Source organism: Oncorhynchus keta, chromosome 1 (assembly GCF_023373465.1).
Source record: "Oncorhynchus keta strain PuntledgeMale-10-30-2019 chromosome 1, Oket_V2, whole genome shotgun sequence".
Lineage (NCBI taxonomy): Eukaryota > Metazoa > Chordata > Actinopteri > Salmoniformes > Salmonidae > Oncorhynchus > Oncorhynchus keta.
The window spans coordinates 85,617,845-85,628,851 of record NC_068421.1 but is presented as its reverse complement, the minus strand read 5'-3'; positions in this window follow the sequence as shown (position 1 = coordinate 85,628,851).

Sequence of the window (11,007 nt, the reverse complement as noted above, 5' to 3'; positions counted from 1 at the left end):
TAGAGAAAAGAAAGTTGAAAAGGACAGGAAGTGTAGGCAGGAGAGGGAGAGGACGACAAATAAAGCATTAGTAAAAGAAAGAGAGTGAGAGAGAGAGAGAGAGAGAGAGGGAGCAAGAGACAGAGGGAGAGCGAGAACGTTTGTGGGTGTGTGTGTGTGTGTGGGGCTCCAGATAATAGTAGAGTAGAGATAATGGTCTACTCTCCCAACAGGGTGCTTGTTTGGCCTTCTTCACAACCACATGCACCATGTTGCTTAAAACACACAAAAAGATCACCTAATGTGCTCTCCTTTCTCTTCCCTCGCCCTCTCTCTCTCCTCTCATTCCACTCTCATCCTCCCTCCTCGCCCTTAGCTTCTGGGCTTCCCAGACTACTCAACCATTGCCCTTAGAGTCTGGGCTTCCCAGACTACTCAACCATTGCCCTTAGAGTCTGGGCTTCCCAGACTACTCAACCATTGCCCTTAGAGTCTGGGCTTCCCAGAGTACTCAACCATTGCCCTTAGCTTCTGGGCTTCCCAGACTACTCAACCATTGCCCCTAGCTTCTGGGCTTCCCAGACTACTCAACCATTGCCCTTAGCTTCTGGGCTTCCCAGACTACTCAACCATTGCCCTTAGCTTCTGGGCTTCCCAGACTACTCAACTATTGCCCTTAGCTTCTGGGCTTCCCAGACTACTCAACCATTGCCCTTAGCTTCTGGGCTTCCCAGACTACTCAACCATTGCCCTTAGCTTCTGGGCTTCCCAGACTACTCAACCATTGCCCTTAGCTTCTGGGCTTCCCAGACTACTCAACCATTGCCCTTAGCTTCTGGGCTTCCCAGACTACTCAACCATTGCCCTTAGCTTCTGGGCTTCCCAGACTACTCAACCATTGCCCTTAGCTTCTGGGCTTCCCAGACTACTCAACCATTGCTATGTCTGATACTTTTGAGGTGGCAAAGACCTCGTTCACTGATAACCTACAGAATGGAATACTCCTCAGATCCACTGTCCCCTGATTAGGAAGAGGAATGAGAGAGCTAGACAATGGAGGAAGGGAGCACAGGGAGAACATTGGCCCAGTTACAACAAAACAAATAGTGAGTAAAGTAAACAGAGGTATGGTAATGACCATGGTAATGACCATGTTGAGTGTTTTGAATCTGATGGGAAATGCTACATACTGTATCTATCCATTATGGCCAACCTGTTACGAACACAGATTGTGTTACTGTATGCGTCATTCAAGGTTAGCGTTGGATGGAGTGGGATTCAGTGGGTTCACTCGAGTCACTGGTAAACTTACTGAAAGGTCATTGGGTTGATGACCCATTGGATCATAGGAAGCTAAGACGATTTGAGCCACACATCAGTCAGCAATTCAAATCATAAATGACAATCCCCTTTGTATAATGCACACACACACACACACACACACACACACACACACACACACACACACACACACACACACACACACACACACACACACACACACACACACACACACACACACACACACACACACACACACACACACACACACACACACACACACACACACACACAAACGGACGCACAGACACACACACACACACAGACAGACAGACACACTCATGAACTATTATTAAATGTTAATACCCTGGGCTTGTAGAAGGGGTGAAGGGATGATGGAGGTATGGAGGGAGGGATGGAGGTATGGAGGGAGGGATGGAGGTATGGAGGGAGGGATGGATGTTTAGAGGGATGGAGGGGGAGGGATGGAGGTATGGAGGGAGGGATGGAGGTATGGAGGTATGGAGGGAGGCATGGAGGGAGGGATGGAGGTATGGAGGGAGTGATGGAGGTATGGAGGGGGGAGTGATGGAGGTATGGAGGGAGGGATGGAGGTATGGAGGGAGGCATGGAGGGAGGGATGGAGGTATGGAGGTATGGAGGTATGGAGGGAGGGATGGAGGTATGGAGGTATGGAGGGGGAGTGATGGAGGTATGGAGGGAGGGATGGAGGGATAGAGGGAGGGATGGAGGGATGGAGGGAGGGATGGAGGTATGAGGTATGGAGGGAGGGATGGACGGATGGAGGGGGATGGAGGTATGGAGGGAGGGATGGAGGGGGATGGAGGTATGGAGGGAGGGATGGAGAAATGTATGGATGGGTGGATAGAGGGATGGTTAATTGGAGGAAGGAATGGGGGAGGGAGGGATGTATAGAGGGATGGAGGGAGGTATAGAGGGATGGATGGAGGTATAGAGGGATAGATGGAGGTATAGAGGGATGGAGGGATTGGTGTAGGTATAGAGGGATGGATGGAGGTATAGAGGGATTGATGGAGGTATAGAGGGATGGAGGGATGTATAGAGGGATTGATGGAGGTATAGAGGGATGGAGGGATGGAGGGATGGAGGGAGGTATAGCGTGATGGATGGAGGTATAGAGGGATGGATGGAGGTATAGAGGGATGGAGGGAGTTAATAACATATATTCATCTGCACAGGGAGCTCATGTGCGAAGGCTAGAATAAAATCCAGAGCCAGAGTGGAACGGAAAGAGCAGATAGCAGGTAAAGTCAATTATATACTGCTAACAGCCATTTGCGTGGAAAGACACACACATGCAGTGCATTCGGAAAGTATTGAGACCCCTAGACATTTTCCACATGTTGTTACGTTACAGCCTTATTCTAAAATGGATCTAAAACAAATCTCATCAATCTACACGCAATAGCCCATAATGACAAAGCAAAAACAGGTTTACAGACATTTTTTTAAATAAGACATTATTTACATAAGCATTCAGACCCTTTACTCAGTACTTGAAGCCCCTTGGGCAGTGATTACAACCTCGAGTCTTCTTGGGTACGACGCTACAAGCTTGGCCCACCTGTATTTGGGGAGTTTCTCCAATTCTCCCATTCTTCTCTGCAGATCCTCTCAAGCTCTGTAAGGTTTGGTGGGGAGCATTGCTACACAGCTATTTTCAGGTCTCTCCAGAGATGTTTGATCGGGTTCAAGACCCGCTCTGGCTGGGCCACTCAAGGACATTCAGAGACTTGTCCCGAAGCCACTCCTGCTTTGTCTTGGCTGTGTGCTTAGGGTCGTTATCCTGTTGGAAGGTGAACCTTCACCCCAGTCTGAGGTCCTGGGCGCTCTGGAGCAGGTTTTCATCAAGGATCTCTCTGTACTTTGCTTCGTTTATCGTTCCCTCGATACTAACTAGTCTCCCAGTCCCTGCTGCTGAAAAACATTCCCACAGAGTGATGCCTCTACCACAATGCGTCACTGTAGGGATGGTGCCAGGTTTCCTCCAGATGTGATGCTTGGCATTCAGGCCAAATAGTTCAATATTGGTTTCATCAGACCAAACAATCTTGCACCAGACAATCTTGTACCTTTAGGTACCTTTTGGCAAACTCCAAGCTGGCTGTCATGGGTCTTTTACTGAGGAGTGGCTTCCAAGCCTGGCCACTCTACCATAAAGGCCTGATTGGTGGAGTGCTGCAGAGATGGTTGTCCTTCTGGAAGGTTCTCCCATGTCCACAGATGAACTCTGGAGCTTTCTCAGAGTGACCATTAGGTTATTGGTCACCTACCTGACCAAGGACCTTCTCCGTCGATTTCTCAGTTTGGCTGGAAGACCAGCTCTAGGAAGAGTCTTGGTGGTTCCAAACTTCTTCCATTTTAGAATGATGGAGGCCACTGTGATCTTGGAGACCTTCAATGCTGCAGAAATGTTTTGGTATCCTTCCCCACATCTGTACCTCGACACAATCCTGTCTCAGTGCTCTATGGACAATTCCTTCAACCTCATGGCTTGATTTTTGCTCTGACATGCACTGTCAACTGTGGGACCTTATATAGACAGGTGTGTGCCTTGATTTATTTTTGAAAAACCTGTTTTTGCTTTGTCATTATGGGGTATTGTGATGTCATTATGGGCTATTGTGATGTCATTATGGGGTATTGTGATGTCATTTTGGGGTATTGTGATGTCATTTTGGGGTATTGTGATGTCATTATGGGGTATTGTGTGGGGATTGATGAGAAAAAACATTTATTTAATCAATTTTCGAATAAGGTTGTAACGTAACAACATGTGGAAAAAATCAAGGGGTCTGAATACTTTCCGAATGCACTTTATATGCATAAGAGGAGCACACACACACACGCACGCACGCACACACACACACACACACACACACACACACACACACACACACACACACACACACACACACACACACACACACACACACACACACACACACACACACACACACACACACACACACACACACAAAAGCAGACGGAAGCATGGAAGTACACACACACACACAGACACACACGTCACCTACCGTGACATCAAGCCCACGTGGCTGCATGCTGACATACTATACACTTATAACACAAACCCACAGCCTGGAACATACAACGCCATTTTGGGAGGTGTTCATGAACATGAGTTGGACATGTGTCACAGTACCGTGTTGTGTGTTTACCACATCCAGATAGCAGGTGTCCTGACCTGAGATGATACAATAATCACACAGCATTTTTTAACTTGTCTATTTAGCACCTATTAATCCCTCCCAGGACAACCGTAATACAGCACAACACAACCACACTCTGCATGTTCCACATTTCACAAAGCCACTATAGTGTACCAAGCTGTAAAGGGGTTTAGGGGCATGTATACAAGGCACACGTGCCAGTCACTCACCAACGCATGTAACTGATAGGCCGAAAACAAAAGCCTGCACAAAGCACACGTGCACATACCTCCAGGCTCTGACAGGAATGTTCATCCACCTCTGGCCTGCTCGCCTCCCTACCACTGAGGAACAAGCATTCAGCCCAGTCAAAACATGCTGATAAGTAACTCATACCTTCCGGAGACACCTGAAACCCCACCTCTTCAAGGAAACAAAAGCCTGCACAAGAAAGCTGGCTGTTCCACTGGTTGTCATAAGGTGTAGCACCAAGGTTAGACTTAAATGTAATGTAAGTATAGCACCTTATATACACACCACTGGTCAACAAACCTGGGTGTAGTGTAGTTTGGTGTGGTATAATCACGGACACGCCGGGACTAAAGTCTAGTGGAATGGAGTCAGATGCTCTATTAAGTTCTGGGCGAGACGTGTTTGAAACTGTACTAATGAGACTAGCGAAGTAACCACTCCTCTAAAAGGAAACTCCAGTTTCAGGCAAGTCTATGGGCGAAATGTCCCCTCCCAAGTCTATGGGCGAAATGTCCCCTCCCAAGTCTATGGGCGAAATGTCCCCTCCTAAGTCTATGGGTGAAATGTCCCCTCCCAAGTCTATGGGCGAAATGTCCCCTCCCAAGTCTATGGGTGAACTGTCCCCTCCCAAGTCTATGGGTGAAATGTCCCCTCCCAAGTCTATGGGTGAAATGTCCCCTCCCAAGTCTATGGGTGAAATGTCCCCTCCCAAGTCTATGGGTGAAATGTCCCCTCCCAAGTCTATGGGCGAAATGACCCCTCCCAAGTCTATGGGCGAAATGTCCCCTCCCAAGTCTATGGGTGAAATGTCCCCTCCCAAGTCTATGGGTGAAATGGCCAAGTCTATGGTGAAATGTCCCCTCCCAAGTCTATGGGTGAAATGTCCCCCTCCCAAGTCTATGGGCGAAATGTCCCTCCCAAGTCTATGGGCTAAAATGACTCCTCCCAAGTCTATGAAATGTCCCCTCCCAAGTCTATGGGTGAAATGTCCCCTCCCAAGTCTATGGTGAAATGTCCCCTCCCAAGTCTATGGGTGAAATGTCCCCTCCCAAGTCTATGGTCCCTCTCAAGTCGAAATGTCCCCTCCCAAGTCTATGGGGAAATGTCCCCTCCCAAGTCTATGGGTGAAATGTCCCCTCCCAAGTCTATGGGCGAAATGTCCCCTCCCAAGTCTATGGGTGAAATGTCCCCTCCCAAGTCTATGGGTGAAATGTCCCCTCCCAAGTCTATGGGTGAAATGTCCCCTCCCAAGTCTATGGGTGAAATGTCCCCTCCCAAGTCTATGGGTGAAATGTCCCCTCCCAAGTCTATGGGCGAAATGTCCCCTCCCAAGTCTATGGGTGAAATGTCCCCTCCCAAGTCTATGGGTGAAATGTCCCCTCCCAAGTCTATGGGTGAAATGTCCCCTCCCAAGTCTATGGGCGAAATGTCCCCTCCCAAGTCTATGGGTGAAATGTCCCCTCCCAAGTCTATGGGTGAAATGTCCCCTCCCAAGTCTATGGGCGAAATGTCCCCTCCCAAGTCTATGGGTGAAATGTCCCCTCCCAAGTCTATGGGTGAAATGTCCCCTCCCAAGTCTATGGGTGAAATGTCCCCTCCCATTCGACATTCGAAAGATGTGAAATCGTGATTTGTCAAAATGATCAGTGATGAAATAACCAGCGTAACGAAAGAAAGTTTGTTGTTTGTCGTCGCATCCCACAGTCTGTGGACAGATGCCACTTCTATTCATGTTAAATGAATCTGTCCACCAGAGATTAGGTATGGAAGTACGGGAAAAGGATTGTTAGACTAATTCTGGGCCAGGTGTCACACCGTACTTCCTGCTTCCCCATCAGCAACCCTCCTGTCAATCGCACACACGCTCTGGCCCCCATCCTGCTCACTGCTCATAACTCATAGTGTCAGTACGCTGCACGCCAGAGACCGACAGGAATACGAATTGGACACTCACTTTCACTCCATCCTTGCAATTATAGCAAAGAGGTTGCCCCAGTTGACATAAATATGCATGCTCCCACATAGACAGACACTCACACACAACTTCCTGTTGAGGAGTTATGTGCTAGCAGGACATTTCCTGTGACTGCAAGCTAACAGGCTACAGGTCTTCCCAGCTCTACCTCTTACAGTGCACAGTGTCTGCTATGTTCCTATGGATACATACAGTACTGTACAGTGGGGGAGACTAAGGGCAATAGCCTCCTGAGTATTGCAGTGTGCACACACACGTACGTACACATGCACAAACACACACGCACATTGATTGCTGAACTGGGACATCCTCAAAGGCAGTGTTATACATTATTAACTCATGTCGGATGTGGGCTGTCGCTCTGGGTCTCAAACTCTGGACTGACAAAAGCACTGCTGCTCGCCTCTGGCCACACACACACACACACCACACAAACGCCAGCCTGCCCACACCTTGCCTCTGGCCACCTTCACAGGAAACCTATCAGCCAATTAAAACTGGGTTCTCCGACTGGAGAACAGCAATTAAACTGGCTTAGTTCACAGCCTCCAACCCTCTATCATGCCCTCCTTCCACCCCTTCTCCTCTTCTCCTGTTCTACCCCCTCTCCTCTTCTCCTGTTCTACCCCCTCTCCTCTTCTCCTGTTCTACCCCTTCTCCTCTTCTCCTGTTCTACCCCTTCTCCTCTTCTAGTGTTCTACCCCTCTCCTCTTCTCCTGTTCTACCCCCTCTCCTCTTCTAGTGTTCTACCCCCTCTCCTCTTCTCCTGTTCTACCCCCTCTCCTCTTCTCCTGTTCTACCCCCTCTCCTCTTCTCCTGTTCTACCCCCTCTCCTCTTCTAGTGTTCTACCCCCTCTCCTCTTCTCCTGTTCTACCCCTCTCCTCTTCTAGTGTTCTACCCCCTCTCCTCTTCTCCTGTTCTACCCCCCTCTCCTCTTCTAGTGTTCTACCCCCTCTCCTCTTCTCCTGTTCTACCCCCTCTCCTCTTCTCCTGTTCTACCCCCTCTCCTATTCTCCTGTTCTACCCCTTCTCCTCTTCTCCTGTTCTACCCCTTCTCCTCTTCTAGTGTTCTACCCCTCTCCTCTTCTCCTGTTCTACCCCCTCCCTCTTCTAGTGTTCTACCCCCTCTCCTCTTCTCCTGTTCTACCCCCTCTCCTCTTCTCCTGTTCTACCCCTTCTCCTCTTCTCCTGTTCTACCCCCTCTCCTCTTCTAGTGTTCTACCCCCTCTCCTCTTCTCCTGTTCTACCCCCTCTCCTCTTCTCCTGTTCTACCCCTTCTCCTCTTCTCCTGTTCTACCCCCTCTCCTCTTCTAGTGTTCTACCCCCTCTCCTCTTCTCCTGTTCTACCCCCTTCTCTCTACACCCCCCTCCTCTCACACCCCCCCACATAATTATCTTTATTCTCATTATCATTCTTATTTTTATAATTCTCATTATTATAATTCTCATTATTCTCATTATTATTCTCATTATAATAATTATCATTATTATTATCATTATTGTTATTATTATCATTTATAGTATTATCATGATTAGTATTATTATGATTATTGATTATTATTATTATTGTAATTATCATCATTATCATTATTATTATTGTAATTATTATTATCAGTAGTATTATTATTGTAATTATTAGCATTATCATAATTATCATTATTATTACTGTCATGATTAGTATTATTATTATTGTAATTATTATAATTATTGGTATTATTATTATTGTAATTGTCATTATTATCATTATTATCAATATTATTATCATTATTATTATTATCATTATTATCATTATTATTATCATTATTATCATTATTATTATCATTATTATTATCATTATTATCATTATTATTATCATTATTGTTATTATCATTATTGTCATTATTATTATCATTATTATAATTATTATTATTATCATTATTATTATCATTATTATCACTATTATTATCATTAGTCATTATTATTATCATTATTATTATTATCATTATTATTATTATCATTAGTATCACTATTATTATCATTAGTCATTATTATTATCATTATTGTTATTATCATTATTATTATTATCATTAGTCATTATTATTATCATTATAATAATAATAATATATGCCATTTAGCAGACGCTTTTATCCAAAGCGACTTACAGTCATGTGTGCATACATTCTACGTATGGGTGGTCCCGGGAATCGAACCCACTACCCTGGCGTTACAAGCGCCATGCTCTACCAACTGAGCTACAGAAGGACCAGAAGGATTATTATTATCATTATTATTATTATCATTAGTATCACTATTATTATCATTAGTCATTATTATTATCATTATTGTTATTATCATTATTATTATCATTATTATCATTATTATTATCATTAGTCATTATTATCATTATTATTATTATCCCTCCATCCCTTTATTTCTCCCAGACAATCACTCTTGTCATTAAGAGTATTATACTGTCAGATACTGTAGGCTGTGCTAGGGCACAGTAATGTTAACATTGCTATATCATCATTATCTAGATGTGAGTAGTGATCAGGCCTATCCCCGTCTGTGCTGTAGAGACTAGGGCTCATCACTACTCACATAGGGGCAATACGGAAGATATCTGTCTATCCCTGTCTGTGCTGTAGAGACTAGGGCTCATCACTACTCACATAGGGGCAATAAGGAAGATATCTGTCTACGGAAGAGGGTAATGTAACTCTGTGAGATAGAAGGGGTTTGTAGATAGCTCTCCTTGGGACACTCAGCAGTTGGAGAGGGGTATTATTTAGGCCATTAAGGGGGGTACGTAGTCATAAGAGGGGGATACTGCACTGTACTGAGCAGACTGCCACAGACATCCCATAATATGGTCACCCCTAACAACACTCCGTCAGCAGTACTGTGTGACAGATGTCCTGTCCTGCCACTGGGCTCTGTCTCTCTCTGCTTTGTCTGAAGGCCTGATCTGACAAGGATTCATCTCTACACCCAGATTAGACAGCTCTCATCTCGTATCGTCTGATCCATGTGTGTGTGTGTGTGTGTGTGTGTGTGTGTGTGTGTGTGTGTGTGTGTGTGTGTGTGTGTGTGTGTGTGTGTGTGTGTGTGTGTGTGTGTGTGTGTGTGTGTGTGTCAGAGCTCAGGGTCTGCCCTACAGTACCTTCACACAGTCATGCAAGCCTGGTTATGAAATAAATCATCTCTTTTTGAAGACATGACAGACGGAGAGAATGTCTAAGGCCAGATCTTCCATCTGAAAGTAACCTGATGTCAATTTGGAGGACAATTCCATTTCAATTGAACTCTTGTCAGTTGAAATATACATGGAATTTCACTATAGGAGTGATATGGGTAGCCTAGTGGTTAGAGCATTGGACTAGTAACCAGAAGGTTGCAAGTTCAAAAACCCCGAGCTGACAAGGCTATCTGTCGTTCTGTCCCTGAACAGGCAGTTAACCCACTGTTCCTAGGCTGTCATTGAAAATAAGAATTTGTTCTTAACTGACTTGCCTAGTTAAATAAAGGTAAAATAAAAAAAAATAAAAAAAATATTTGATTCCTGAATTGACAGGAATGGAATGAAATTGACCTCTAACTCTGTTAGTGTAAACAGTCTGCTAATTAAGAGTATATTAATATTTGATAGATAACTTTTGCAGTTTGATGACAGGTGGTTCTAGTGATGTTTGAGTGGAAGTGAGGGTTTAGCAGGTGGAGTTAATAACTTAGAAGGGTATTTGCAGTCCTAACTTAGACCGTGCTTCCTGGGCTAATCACTGTGAATATGACTCCCATAAAAAGGCAGTTATCGGCACGTACACACTGCATCTAAACACACACCCTGCCTGTTGCAGAGTCAGCCCACTCCTGATGCATGTGGAGCATCAGCAGCTTTTAAAAATAGAGATGTGATTAATCAACTCTACAATTGATTCAATTAAAAGCTGCTTCTTTAGGCGTTTGCACCTATCATTATCCCTATCGGAACAGCTGTGATAGGATTTCATTCTGAACACGGGCCTCGCATTTACTTGCCATTACACCTGGTATTAAAATGCGTGCACATTGGCCTGAATTGTGTCTGCATTGTGTTCGGATCTCACTTTTCTCTCCCATTTATGCTAATTCATTTTTTGTCGTAATTCAAAAAATTAATTAAATATACATCACATGGTATTTAATTTTTTTCAAGGGTCCATTATATTGTCATTTCCATCTTATAGACCAGGGAAGGGCCAATGGCGGTCCGCGGTCCATTTTTTTGAGGGGGGGGACTAGACAATCGCCTGGTCATTTTGACTCCAGAGGCATATTTTTGATTAAAG